This window comes from Syngnathus leptorhynchus, chromosome 10, assembly GCF_054491065.1.
Source record: "Syngnathus leptorhynchus isolate UIUO chromosome 10, UIUO_Slep, whole genome shotgun sequence".
Taxonomy (NCBI): domain Eukaryota; kingdom Metazoa; phylum Chordata; class Actinopteri; order Syngnathiformes; family Syngnathidae; genus Syngnathus; species Syngnathus leptorhynchus.
Genome location: NC_141204.1, coordinates 6690861 through 6705632, shown reverse-complemented (window position 1 = coordinate 6705632; position 14772 = coordinate 6690861). Strand labels below are relative to the sequence as shown.

Below are 14772 nucleotides of genomic sequence, written 5' to 3'. Positions count from 1 at the left end.
ACATTTTCAAATCATCATATTACATTTGTATTTACTTTTCTACAGCATCCTAACTTGATTCAACCTGGAATTCATACTTTTTTTTCAGTTTGAAAATAAGCGCAGTTGGGCTAGGTTAAATTCAGGGTTGCCAAACTGCACAAGTTCATACAGTCCACTAAACTGTTTTTCTCTATTCCCAGCTACCATTATCAGTTTATTGTAGACATAATATGGACATGATAACCCTCCCTGTATAAATACATGTTCTCTCTTATAAGTAAAAATATCTTCTGCGCTATGCAGAGTTTTACATCCTCAGCCTCAGATCCCTTAATAATTTGAGAACAAAGCAGATGTAGTACATAAAAGCTTTAATACTACTGGGTTTTATGTCTCATGACTTCCCTCTCAAGCAGGTCAAGGTTGTCCAAAACATCCCTTCCCAGTTAAAAACCCAAGTGAAGTCCACGTTTGAAGCATCATAATTATTTTATAGCATTCACTAGCAATTATTCCTGACACATTTATCTTGAACCGCACTTTTGCTGTACAGATTCCGTTTTAGATTTCCTAATGAATATCATTTGGGTAATTCATTAGTTAAAAAAGGAGTGGCTCGAGATCCTTGTGGGCATATAATCTGAACGTGCAGTATTCTCTCCCTTTCATCTACTCTTGTTTTTGTTGAAACACAACTTTCCTCTTGCAACAAAATGACGAAGTGAAGAGAGGAAAAAGGCTCAAGAACAGATATGTTACTGTTGACCTACTTATCAGTAGACCCAGCCTCTGTCCACCTGAATCATTACATCCGTGGTTCAGTCCGAAACAAATGCCACCACTGTCCATTAGCCACAGTTGTCTCCAAGACTCTTCCGACTTTTCCAAGTGTTATTTTCACGGTATTCCTGTGATATATTAAGGGATGGTAATTGGATGGGGACTAGCCATGACTCACAGTGGCTAGAACATGAATCAAGGTGGACAGAGCATATCTTTGTATCCAGTGGTACAGAGGAAGTCGTCCCCCCCACACACCTCTTTTTGAAAGGTAGCAACACAACAAAAGTTCACTGTGATGACATTTATTTTGGTCTCCCCGGCAACAATGTCGCAGTGTTGTTGTCCATGGAGACACATTGTAAGGCAGAAATTGTTGCAGGTAATATATGTGGACAATGTTGCTTCACAATATTGCGCCTGCACCATACACAGTTCTACAAGAATTTTATAGTTGGATCGAACTGTAAAGAATTGTAGAGACATCAAGGCTTTTACCGGTGACTCAGAAAAAAGGTTTCTTTCAATTACAATGCATTACTTTAATTAATGACTACTTAGTCCTTTAGTAATTAATTTATTTTAGTAATTCATTATTTTAATTACTACAGCTCGGTGAACAACTGGTTAGCACAGCGCCTCACAGTGCAGAGGTTGTAAGATAAATTCTGTGCTCTGGCTTTCCTGTGTGAACTTCGCAAGTCCTCCCTGTGCCTCAGTTCATTTATTTTTATCAATTTACCTACTAAAATTAAGAATATTTACATATAGTTTTTTATCTCAATGAATAATATGAAACAGATTTAGGCAATTTGTTATTCCTTTGGGTGCCTGGAATGAAACTATACAATTTAAGGATACATTAAATGGACAGTCATAAAATTTAGTAACATAATGGTGTTCCAGCTGTGATGTGTAAGAAATAATGTCTGGTCACATCTAAGTTGATGTGTTGTTCTCCTGCCTGTAGTTTTCAGTGGGTGGTTGGGTTCCTTCTATGGTGCCTTTGTGAGCTATGAGACTCTTTGTGCCTTGTAGCTTTCCTGAGTCAGCACACTGGTTCTTTAAAGGTAATTTCTTGTTTCGATACAGCGTGCTGAAGGTTATTTGCTATATTTCCCCTGACACTCAATGTGATATCATATTCACATTATTGTCTTGTGTCTGTACAGAATGCTGTTTGCTTACTTTGGCTTCGTAAATCCGAGTTGATACACTGACACACGGATAACATTTAAATATTACACGTAATATCCATATGCACGCATGGCATGTACTTTAACTGCTGTTGAGGTAAAAATAAAATATATAAGACAACCATATTGGAAATGCAAATATTTTCACTGACCCACACTTTATATGCAAAGGCAGCAATATTTTCCAAACCTTACTTTGCAAGAAAATTCCATCTCATTCCATTATAAATTCATTCTCTGCCAGCTGCAAGTAACCTGACTTTTTTTTTTTATCCATATATTGTCAAAAATGTAAAATGTCCTTAGAATGCAAACTCAGGATGTGTTTCATTCATTATGTTAGACACTCTACAATGCTTATAATGGCAACCAATTAAAGCAGGGAAAACAGCAAAGCTGACCTTAAAGTATTTCAAATTGTGTTTTGTTTGGGAGCCCGTTCCAAAAGGCCTTCAAAAGCTGCTGTGATGCCATCATTAGCACCAATGAAACTTTCAACTCTCCTGCTAACATGTAGATATTCCAAACAGCTTTTTAGATAAATTCCATATGACCTTGTGTTACACAGAAATCAAGATGAAGAGGCCCTGCATTGGCACCTCTCTTGTAAGCGATTCAAAAGCTTTAAAAATCTGGCTTTAAAATTCTGGCAACAATACCGATACCTTGATGTGAGGCGCATGAGACGATGCACACTTTCAGAATGTAACACAATGCATTTCTGCCTTGAGTGTTGCGCTCGGACTTGGTGAGCTAGAAATTTCAGGCATCTGACTACGGAATGCGCTGGATTGACACTTTAAGATGTTGAAGCAGGCACACTAGCTGAAAAACATTCTCTAAAACTGCTAACTTCAATCTCACTTCAAATACCTTTGATCAACAGTGCTGCGAGAGAAGCAGCCTGTTTCCGCAGCTCCAGCTCACTGTTGGATTTTTCTCATCTTTATGTGACCTTGTTTGTATTTGCAAACCTTAGTGTGATTTCTCTATTTCCTAAACACGATTTCAGATGGGATCAGCCGTTAGGAGTTTGCGCTAAAACTATGACGACTCCTGGGGCGTGACCCGACATTCCAAGTGAGCTTTAATATTTTCCAACAGTCTTGAATTCAGTTGATGTCACATCAGGAATAAAGATTTTGTGGAGCATTGCATTGCATTTCTGCAAATGCTGAAAACTATTTTGATGTTCACAAAGCAGAACAATAGAAGTCATAATACCTTGGTGCACTCTCTGATGTGCGAAGGAATTCCCATTAAGCTATCTTACTCTTGCAGGTATTCAAGATCTATCTCAGAAAGGTTACCTGATGTGAAGCGGCTGTAATGACAGAGCTGATTAATGGAGTGAAAATGTTATTCCCGTCCCCTTTAACAACGTTATAATACTTATTTTGCTTTTATTGGGCTAAGCTCTAATGGCCGCTTGATGGCTCTTACATCACAGTGACTCACCTATAAGGGTGTGTTGAAACTTGAAACCTCTCTCACCCACTACACTAATGAGATAGACAATGAGCACTCAGTTTATGAAATGCACAGACACTCTACTTCCATAGTTCTGCTTAAAAATCATTTGCAATTTTGAGCTGCCCTCTTTGGTTTCCCTTGCAGCCACCCACGAAGAACAAAGAATATGGTTCAGAATATGAACCACAAAACGATTATTTTCTGTTTCGCCTTGAACAATCCACACTTATAGAATAGATAAACTCCGTAATTTACAATCACCTAGGATAATCTCATACAGTATTTTGAACATGGTCAAAAGTATAAGATCTGATTTCACTTTGCAATACTTCAACTGATTAATTATTACAGGAGGGCTGTGACTGCTTGATAAATATGCGCTGGAATTGGAGCAATGTGACCTTTTGCAAATATAAATGTCTCTCACAAGACGTTATAATTGGCTTCAGTGAATGCCTCAGAGAGATCGGTTAACAATAACAAGCAAATATCTTCCCAGATGCCTGAATTGTGCTGGGGTAAGTGGGGGGTTGGGGGGGGGGGCGGTGAATCCACACTTTTTCTGGGAGTATCCTGGAAAAGTGGAATCAACACTAATGATTTCTGATTAACTTTTAAGATAGTTACTAGAAACATGATGATTGCTATCAAGAGCAAGCTGTCACTACTAAAAAAATCATCAGTACTACACATCTCTGCTATATATTTTTTTGCCATATGAAATGAAATAATTCATTTCCTTACATCAATGACATTTTGATTTTTGCATGTGCGGAGGCACTACGCAAAGTATAAAAAGTTTCTTTTTACAAGCATGTATTACCTAGACCAATTTTTCCCAACCATAATGCCTTGAGGATTATGGCAAATGCAAATACACATAAAGTCATTTATGAACCATAACTGGTTGAAATGATATAGAAGATGTTCTACATTCATAAAATGTATTCATAGGCTGTATCTGGGCGAATAAAACAAGATTCATTTACAGGAACGACTGCCTACTCTTGCTACTGATACATTTTTGGAGTTGGGAGACCACCGCTACCATCTCACTTTGAATCTGTTGTTGTTGACAGCGACATTGTTTTAAACCCATGCATAATTTATGACTCTGCCCCCACTTTTAAACACTTTTTTTTGTATAAATCCACCCCACTACTTGAATTATAAAAAACAATTTCGGTTCATTTGAAATGTTATTATAGATTACAAATACCTTAACATGTCCAATAAAGACCTTCATGATTAAAGTTTTTATTGGACATGTTAAGGTAAAGTAAGTGAAATGCTGTGCATGAAAGATGTCTGAAGTGAGAGAGAGAGAGAGAGAGAGAGAGAGAGAGAGAGAGAGAGAGAGAGAGAGAGAGAGAGAGAGAGAGAGAAAGAGAGAGAGAGAGAGAGAAAGAGAGAGAGAAAGAGAGAGAGAGAGAGAAATATATATATAGAGAGAGAGAGAGCAAAAGAGAGAGAGACAGAGAGAGAGACAGAGAGAAGGAAAGAGAGAGAGACAGAGAGAGACAGAGAGAGCGAGACAGAGAGAGAGAGAGAGAGAGAGAGAGAGAGAGAGAGAGAGAGAGAGAGAGAGAGAGAGAGAGAGAAAGAGAGATATTTTCCCTTTCTTCAATAAAAAAATATTTCTTACATCAGATCATGGTGATGGCATGATCAATTGCTTGTTGAGTCATTTATCTCACCTATATAGACAAATTCATCATGGTCACCATAATGTCAACATCATGAACTGCCACGATGCCCTGGTTAAAATGAAGAGCTGTAACAATTATTCCAAGATTACCACACCTTGGGGGATTCATCATTTTAGTTCAGGCTCGCATTACTCAACATGCAATTGTGTCTGCCTTTGCCAAAGTTCTTTGTCTTCAAAATGGGTTGAGAATATTCTTGATCAGCAACACATAATAATTCTTCCCATGAGAAATTTACACAAAGACACTTGAAATAACAGTAAGGAAGTGAGGACTATAATATTGAAAATGATTATAGTTAATCATGTTTTCAAGAACAACAGCTAATTTGTAATAATGTTCAGTAATTAATAGTCCTAAAACAGACCGGTTTATTAAGTAATGATAGCTGAGATTTTCACTGGGGATTTTATGTCTGCAAGCAGCATATTTGCTTAAAACATGAGGTCGCATGGGGCCTGTGGGATGAAAGCCTGTGCTGGGACATAGTCAGACCTCAACATTTACCTCAATTTTGCAACCGCCTGTAAAATGGGAGCACTGCATAGAAACCGAACTCACCTTTTGAACTCGCTTTGAAACTTATTTTGAGGTTATTGTGACATTTGATTTTTTTCACTCCATTTTATAATTAGACATGATGTGAAAGTCACACCCTCCTTCGAATCCTTAACTGATCAAATATGAGGAACATCAGACCAGCCAAAGTTCACATGCTGACTTCAACATCAGTATACTGAAAAGGAAAAACAATGTTTTTGAACCAAGCATACCATACCATGCATCGAACATGGTGGAGGCTGATGACCTTGGCCTAGGCAGGTATAACTGTTAATGGAACATGTTCACTGATGTTTATTGATCGTGTGACTACAGACAGAAGTTGCAAAATGATTGTGAGGTTTATACTCTGGGCACATTCTGCTAAATGCTATCACCTGACTGGGCAGTGCTCCAACCAACGATGGATAACGATCGTAGATATACGGTGAAGCAAATACATTAAAAAAACAACAACAACAACACAGTAAATAACAATGGAGCTTCACAAAGATGACATTAAAAAGCAGCCAATAAAAGTCCAAACTTAAAAGGGTGTAGACATATGCCTTCCCTTGCTGTTGTCACAATCCGCTGCTCAATGCTGTAAAACTTTTGATGGGATACGTGTCACTGGATAATCTCACCCACATTCCCCTCAGGCATTGATGGCGGGTCCCTGACATGGGCCCAGGCATTTAGTGTGACTCCCGAGTGTCACTGGCAGCACAGCAGGACCTTGCAAGGCTGCAGAATGCACCATCTATCATTGTCATAAGAGCAGCCATCCATATCAGCAGAGCCTTTCTTTCAGCGGTAACCACAGCGTCCATTAAGTGGTCTCTCTGACCCTATTGTGCTTGACAATATTTTCCTTTAATCTTGTTTCAGTGATGGAAATTGCGTCGAAGGGGGAAATAAACACAATGCTGCTTTATTCTGTTATCTTACCTGGAAAATAAAAATTTGGTTCTACCTACTGGGGCAAAATTGAATGAAAATGTAGGTTTAATCTTAAATGGAAACATTACAGTAGATACTGAGTGTTTTATTTTCCCTGTTATGTTAGGGTCATTCGCAAGTGTTCTTCCACAGATAAGAAATGCTAACAGAATTTTAACAGTTGAAGTGGGACTTCAACAGCTCTCATGACAGATGAGATCCTATAAAATGGGGAGGGAGCAGGACCAAATGCACAACTGAATGTGGAAAGCAATTTTAGTCTATGCTGTAGGCCGCCAAATATGGTTTGCTGTAGTTTCGACACCACTGGTTCAAAGGTTTAGGGCCACCCGGAAAATTTAGTGTTTTCCATGAAAATAACATGATTTAATAAGGGTTTCCAAGGCTTTTCTAGTCATCCATTATCCTTCTAACACAATTAGCAAACACAGTGGACCATTAGAAGACTAGAGGGATGGTTGCTGGAAATGGGCCTTTATACACCTATGTAGATATTAGATTAAAAATTTGACGTTTGCAGCTAGAATAGTCATTTACCACCTTAACAGTGTATTCTTGGATACTTTAATGTTATTCTCATTTAAAAATAGCGATTTCATTTGAAAAATAAGACACTGCAACGTGCAGATTCCAACAAAGAAAAAAAAACATAGTCTTTCTTGTCCAGTCCAAAAAAGTATGTTAACACATTTGGTTGGATGGGTTGTTGCTGTGGCCAATTCCTCTGTAAAGATGAGCTCCAGCTGCACATTTCTGGAATAAACCACCAGCCCGTCTCAAGAGGAGTTCAATCGAGGGCCCACAGCCATGTTTCAGATGACCCACATCAAGACAGCTTACAAGCAGGATCATGCATCATTTTTTCGTGGTTGTCCAAGCAGCAAATGGACAATGTCATTATATTTGCAAGTGAGCCTCACAGATGCATCAATGTCCGTACGTTGTTTAATGACGGCTAAAGCTCATTTATGCATGGCTATGACTCTTCTCTGCCTTGAATGTGTTTTCATGGACATATTTGTGGTTTCAAATACTGTATTTTGTTGATTAGAAAGTCCAACAATTGTTAGTAATTGTAATGTACAAGGCTAATGTAGATAGATTGCACCCATATCTGCTAAATATGCACATGCTTGCAGAAGACAGATGTTCCGCCCCAAGCTGCAGAACGACAGCTTGGCCTTTTCCAAGCATTCATTGCGAGGGGCTTTGTTGAACAGCAGAGCAAGAAAACATCCTGCAGCATAACAGCCACAAACAGGATTGATGTTTGCGACCAAGACGTTTGACTTTATCCAGTCGAGCTTGAGAGGGATCATTCAGCATCATTGAGCTGCGCTGAGATTTTGATGGAAGTGTTTTTCCCACAATCTTTTCTTTACCTTTAACTAGCCATTATTAATCCAGAGTCTGAAGTCCAGACCACGTCATAAGCATACATTTTGTATCATCATCTTTAACGACGAGTCATTCACCTTTGTCTGTTGAATTTATGAGAGTAGTTTTTGACAGCATGAACAACACTCTTGATTCTTAAAATTTTCATCAAAAGAGAACTGCAAGTTCTGCTGCACCTCAATAACTAAATATATACGGTGCAGTATATTAAATAAAATAAACAAAGAAAATAAAAATGCAACCCCATAGAAAACTTTGAACAGTGTGTAAAAATAATCTTTCTAATTGAATAGATCAATTGCATTTCTGTTCATTTCAATAATTACAGACACATCAACTTTTATATTCTGTCAGTTGCTTTTCAAGTGAATTTACGTGCATGTACACCTCTCTGCTGTCCAGTAAAATAAAATTTCAATTTTTAACGAAGTATTTCCATGGTCATTAACCATTATTTGTATTCATGCTGGGATGTTTTCTTGTTCTGCCACACTGAAAAAATCATGAGGAGGCGCTGAATGTTGGGATGATTTGGCACCATAAAATACCATCGTAATTCCAAGTATCCACTCATAATATACTGCAACCACGGGACCGATTGTGGCTCATGAGTTGGTTTTCTATCCCATGTAAGTGCCACCATCAAATAGTCTACTGCGCTACTCAATGCGATTTGATTGACGGTTTTATTACTCTTATCTCAAAACCAACAGAAATTAATGTTATTTTCATCTAACCTGATTACGGGTATGTTCATATATTCGCTTTATGTTTGATAACATGATCTTTAATGTACAGCACAGTTTTTTTTATATATTGTATTTGTAGTTGACAAGGCAATGTTGGAAAAATGCTGAGTGACCCAAATAACCAATACGGTGTCATACATGATGCCTGGTCATTAGAATTTCTATTAACAATATGAGCATTATGTTATATCTGACTGCTATTTTATTTTTCATGATTTGCCTTGAGCCTGGCAGCAAGTAATCATGAATGTTTAGGTTTTATGCCACCAAAATTGTTTGACTATGAGTGTGATTGCAAACGTTTTATGAACACACTACAGGTGAATTGTGCTAGCTGTTTACATTTTTTATTTCAATCTGCTGTTGCAAATCGTTCACCCATGCAAACCTCTGTGTGTTTCACGAGAAAGCAGGCACTATTTGAGTTCATATTTCTAAGCAGCATTTTATGCAACTTTTATGATGTTCAGCCTAAAGTCTGGATCTGTTTCCTTGCAGTCAGGAAAACCACTCAGCCGACGTGTCAATGGAAATAATTGAAAATAAGTTTGTGGTAACTTTGAGAGTATCAGCAGCAGACATCCCGCATAGCGAAATCTTTCAGTGGTGGCTTATCTGAAGCTGTTAGTTGCCTAAGCGCTGCCTTATTCGAAATGACCTCCTTATTTCCACGTGAGACCTGACTTGCCGAGTTTCAGTCACAGAGAATTTGTAAAAATGTCTCCATGTAAATTATTTTAAACACCCACAATGTCAATGTGTATTTAATTGACAAGATCTATATAGAATTATTTTGGCCATTTGTTTTAACATATACGTATATTTTTGGGAGGCAACATTTTAACTCTGGCTATTTTGATAATTTATTTAAATATTATCAATTTCAAATTCTTTATGCCTACAAGATAACATGCCCTGAATAAAGTGCACAACAAACCCATGTTAACCCTTGTTGCACATCCATGGCTGCAAGGTTCATGAAAAATTAACACAAGCTCCATTAAATGCGAAAAGAATGCTTAGGAAATACATCTATGCATACAAAGAAAGAAATTTACACCCTACATTAATATATATTGAAAGTAGAATAGAGCACATTAATATAAATTGATCTCCTGTAAAATCAATCTTACTAATCAAATGTCATTACCCAAGTTTATGTTCATTGCATGATAGTTGCTAGCTTTTCAACAAACTACATCAAAGTATTATAGCGATTGCAAGTTTAAGCCCCTAAAATCCATCGGTTGGCTATTTTTCTTTCCAAAATGTATTTTGAAGAGCAGGACTTTTTCTAATGTAGCAAGATTATTGCACACATGTATTCAAACTTTATCCCATTCAAAGAAACACTTACGTACACATCCACACATTGCTCTCGTCTAACTAGGGACTTGTATGAACCATTATTTGAGAAGTACGGTTTTATTTTGAATACTGTAGGTCATGGATAGCCATTGTTACCCAAGGAGGGGAGGGAATAGAATTCGGAAATTCCATTTGATTCAATGAATTACATTGAATTTTAGCGGGAAAGGACAAGCTGTCATTTGGAGCTAGATGTGACCTGCAAGCTCAGTTTCACATTTATTCCACCAGCTCAAAACATGGGTAGGTCTTTTCACAACCTGTAGGGATACATATACGCTTGGTGCACATGGATAAGGTCAAAGAGAAAAAGCCAACTGTGTCCGTCACAATTTTGTCAAAGAGCAAACGTCGTCACCCGAGTTTAAAACAAAGAGAATGGTTCCCATAAATTCCTCCATTGTTGGGTTATCATTATTTTCTATAAACTGATGGTGAATGCTTTCAAATGGAGCTTGGCATTCAAAAATATCAAACCTCCAGGCGTGTACACATGGCAATCATAATTAACTACCTCAGCTGGAATTCCAAACCTTATTCAAGGAAAGAAAAAGAGAACAGCGTGCCTGATTTGACTTTACAGTTGAGTGGATGTTTTTGAAAGGATCACCAGCAGAAAATTGCCACCTTTTGTTTTGTTACATTCATATGAATGAGAAATTGTTGAAGGGAATACATCCAAGTGTATATTACATTTAACTGTGACATATGTATTTTATATACATTATGCAAACACTCAAACTAAATATGTACATCCGCACAATGAGATACATTATTGCTATTGTATGTTATACTTTGATTGATTAGGTCAGAGAGGTTTAAAATGGTCTTCCGTAAGAGTATTTATTTTACATCAGTGACAATTGCCTTTTAAATTTGTACAACCTTCAGACATAAATAAATGTTCCGTATTGCACATCCTCGTGAATTTAATCATCTACATACCTGCAGTTTAGGGGTGTCTAATATTTATCCCATACGACCATTAGAGAGCGGAATCATCAAATAAACCCAACGAGAATAGACAGATGATTTAATTCTGTGACTAAACGTCGCAGCTGCCAAGAGACTTTGCTTGCAGGCACATTGTTTGTTTGTTTTTAAACAATGAAATAAACAAACTAGAGGTCAGTCAGACATTTGTGGCTGTAAATTTGGTTTCTGCAATTAATTAGGCCTGCCAAAGCAACCTTGCTAATGTCACATGAAAGGCACGACACAAACAAATTCCTAGTAGAGTACCAAGCTATTGTGTCAGACAGCAAATATAAAACAAATGCTTATTGTAAATATTCTATCTACAGTAATGATTGATTTATTGATTGACAGACAACTTTTATTCCGAACATTCAAATACACGAACAATACCGGGTTTGCTATCAGACAAAATCTCTTCATAAAACCAAATGAAATTGAGGAAGCAAAATAAACACAGAAAAAAAAAGATATTCAGAAAGGAGTAAGAAAAACCATAGCTTCTTCATTCCTTTCCGAATGAAGTCATAGTTCATGTTGTGAAGTATGACTGGTTTTTCATTTCTCCCTCATAGTAAATTGGTGACACCAGCATGCACTCTTTAGTTGCTACTTATTTTTCCATTTGTTTTCATTGCCTAAAATAAAACAAAAAATCCAACACTAAGCAGCTTCAGCAAAGGGTTTTACAAAGGTGCGAATACATTCAAGCGTACTGCTCACCGCCATCTGCCCACAACTAGACATGAGTTAGTTTACATTAAAAATTAATGTCCCTATTGTGATCTTGGGGCTATTGTTGCTCACCTTGGTCCACATTCAATTTGCCCTCTGTCTTCAGGGAAGTTGGCGGACCACCTGGACTTATTTGGCTGGCCTTAATTAAGCGCTGCACTTTGGGCTCGCCTACTTTCTGTTCCGTGTTTGCAGGTGGCCATACCTGCTGGTGTCAATACTCTTTGAACAATTGGATGTAGACTGTTATGCCCACAGGACCCTGTGCAATCAAATGTAATGTGTGTAAATGTCATATTATGACATATCTTTATGAAGACTAAAATTAAATAACAAATTCATGTGCCGTCCATATATGTGTAAATTCACTCATGTTTAACATATAAGCCTTATGGATTTAATTGCATTTAGCCATTTTTAAGAATTAATGAAACATAAAAGGTAAAAAATAGACTACTTGTTAAAGATGTCATGTGAAAGATGTGCAGTCCTTCGCCACTGAAATGAGCATTGAAGTGGATAATTAAATGTAAACGACCCAGTGCAATTAGTCATGTCATGTGGAGGACCCAAGGCTTGGAACAGCAAGCAGATGCTCCTCTCCTCTTCTCTATTAGAATATTCCATTTGGGTCAACGTTTTCTTTACAGTCTGATCGAGATGGCCGAGTCATCTGGTTATGCCCTTTTTCAAAACTCACCTTTGTTCCTATTTTCATGCTTTCAAGTTGCTATAGTAATAAGGACCCGTCATTTGCAGTCACATTTGAGCCAAGTGCTTGGCCCCCACAAATGCTCAGTGACTATTCAGAGGGCTATTGTTATGGTTATGATGAAGCACAGTGCTTCAATCAAGTAACATATTACTTTTGCTGAGCCCACTTTTTTCCAGTGTTCATAGTTGTGAAATCAACCAAACATCTGTGGCAGGCTTTCTGTTGCTCATAGCAGCTGCCCTCCTTCCATATTTGATGCATCACATGTTTGCGGCGTTATCTCGTTAGGGTAAGATTAAATGAAGGAAAATAAAATCCCTATGAATTCCCTTTACTTTTTTTGTATTTTAACATGAAGGTAGGTTCTCAGAAAGTGTGGCCCAACCGGATGGTTGAACGGTGAGTTACTTTTCACTCAATCACCAGATTTCACTGCTTTCAATATTGCAGACATCCTGCAGAGTGAAATGACGGCACAAAGTAAACTAAATATGAGTGACGAAACATTCCAATTATATTTATTTATTTTTTTTACCGATTTTTATTTAAACTGAGAACTTAAATTTTCTTGTTATCATGTTGTCATTAGGCTCTGCAGACCTACTTTGTCAATCATGTGACAGTAATTCTCTGTCTTCATGATTGGTGGTTGGGTGCAGGCAGAACATTTGCACTTATTGATCCAGTGGACTCCAATGCCTTGTGATTCCTATCGGAGTGAAGCCTTATCAGTGACACGCAGGGATTTGCTGTGCTGCTTTATAGCTTTCACTGAAGATTTATGCATGAATGCCCACAGCGTTATGAAAAATGCAACTGCAATAAAGCCGGTGCATGGAATAAAAAGATAGTTTTGTAAATTGGTATGTAAAATGGTGCTGCATGTGGTTACTGCAGCTGCCTTTATTATGTTTGGAGTTTAAATCTTCTCCCTGAGCTTATGCGGGTTTTCTGTCATGTCGCAAAAACACAAGTTGAGCGCATTGTTGACTCTAAACTCCTCATCAGTGTTTCTGGGTGAGTGTGATTGGTTGTTTGGCTTGGTATTGACTTGCGGCCGGCCTTCCAATGTCAGAGATACGTTTCAGCCCCCCTGTGGTATGTAAAAGACATTTAGATAGATCACTAGCACAGTATGTGATTGCCATCAGCAGTTTTTCTCAAAACAAAAAAGGATCTCTAGATTATTTCTGCATTTGTCTCACAGTAGGAGACAATATTCGGTTCACAGATAAGAGAATATAATGCTTTATTTTTTTTCTATTTGTTACAGAATGTATTTTGAGGACAGATACACTGATAGAAAGAAGCAAGTTAATTTCATCACTGTATCGCCTTGAAATGGCCGACTTAGGTATCAGACATTCTAATGCTCTCTTTCTTGTACATCCAATCACTCTTTGGCACTGTAGTCTGTGCTGTCACATAAAATATTAACGTGTATCTGTGAGTCCTTTAAGTCAAGCCAAGTGAACACTTGCAACACACCTAAAGCTCATATCAAACAGCAGCAGCTGCAGAGAAGCCCCGAGCCACCTCAGCCTAATCCAATTTGACTGGCCATCACTGTGGGCCATGCTGGATGCAACATTATGTGAAGTGGCTGGAGCTTTGCACCCCACATCAGCGGAAAGGGATTCATCAGCTGCTCTTTGAGGTTGCTGGCTAAACAAGTAAACATGTTCTAAAACATAGAAATATTGTAATGGCATCCATCGGAGTTGATGACGTGGAAAGAGGTGATGAGCGGTGAAATGTACGATCTTGGATTAGTGATGCTTTTCACACTTTTTGACCTCGGACTGCAATTACCCGGATTTTGCTTGTAGGGCATAAGCACTGTGTGTACTACACCAATTTCTGTGGGTTTGCTGCTTTGCATGCTTGCACATCTTTGGAAACTGGTGCATGTGCCGCAGTCTGTGCTCTGGTGAAAGCGAAGTTAGAGAAATAAGCTTGGCAGCTGTCACTTGCAGCTCTGGCCAAAAACCTTATTGGAATCTAAAAAGTATGTCCAGGAAAATCCTGTGATTGTTCCTCACTGGTCAACATGCCTCCATGGTGGATGCACGCGTTGTGTGATATTATCAAGAGAGGGGCTGCCTGTGGTTTAACTGGCGTGAAAATATAATACTCCATCTGACAAAATGCACTCAGTGGACAGTTGTCGATCAGTTTAAAATAAATCA

General features: G+C 38.1%; 1 protein-coding gene across 1 annotated transcript in view; it reads right to left on the bottom strand.

The window, feature by feature from the left end:
• Positions 1 to 14772, bottom strand: part of eys (EGF-like photoreceptor maintenance factor) — a 138368-nt gene that overhangs the window by 107564 nt on the left and 16032 nt on the right. The gene's annotated exons all lie outside the window — the stretch shown is intronic.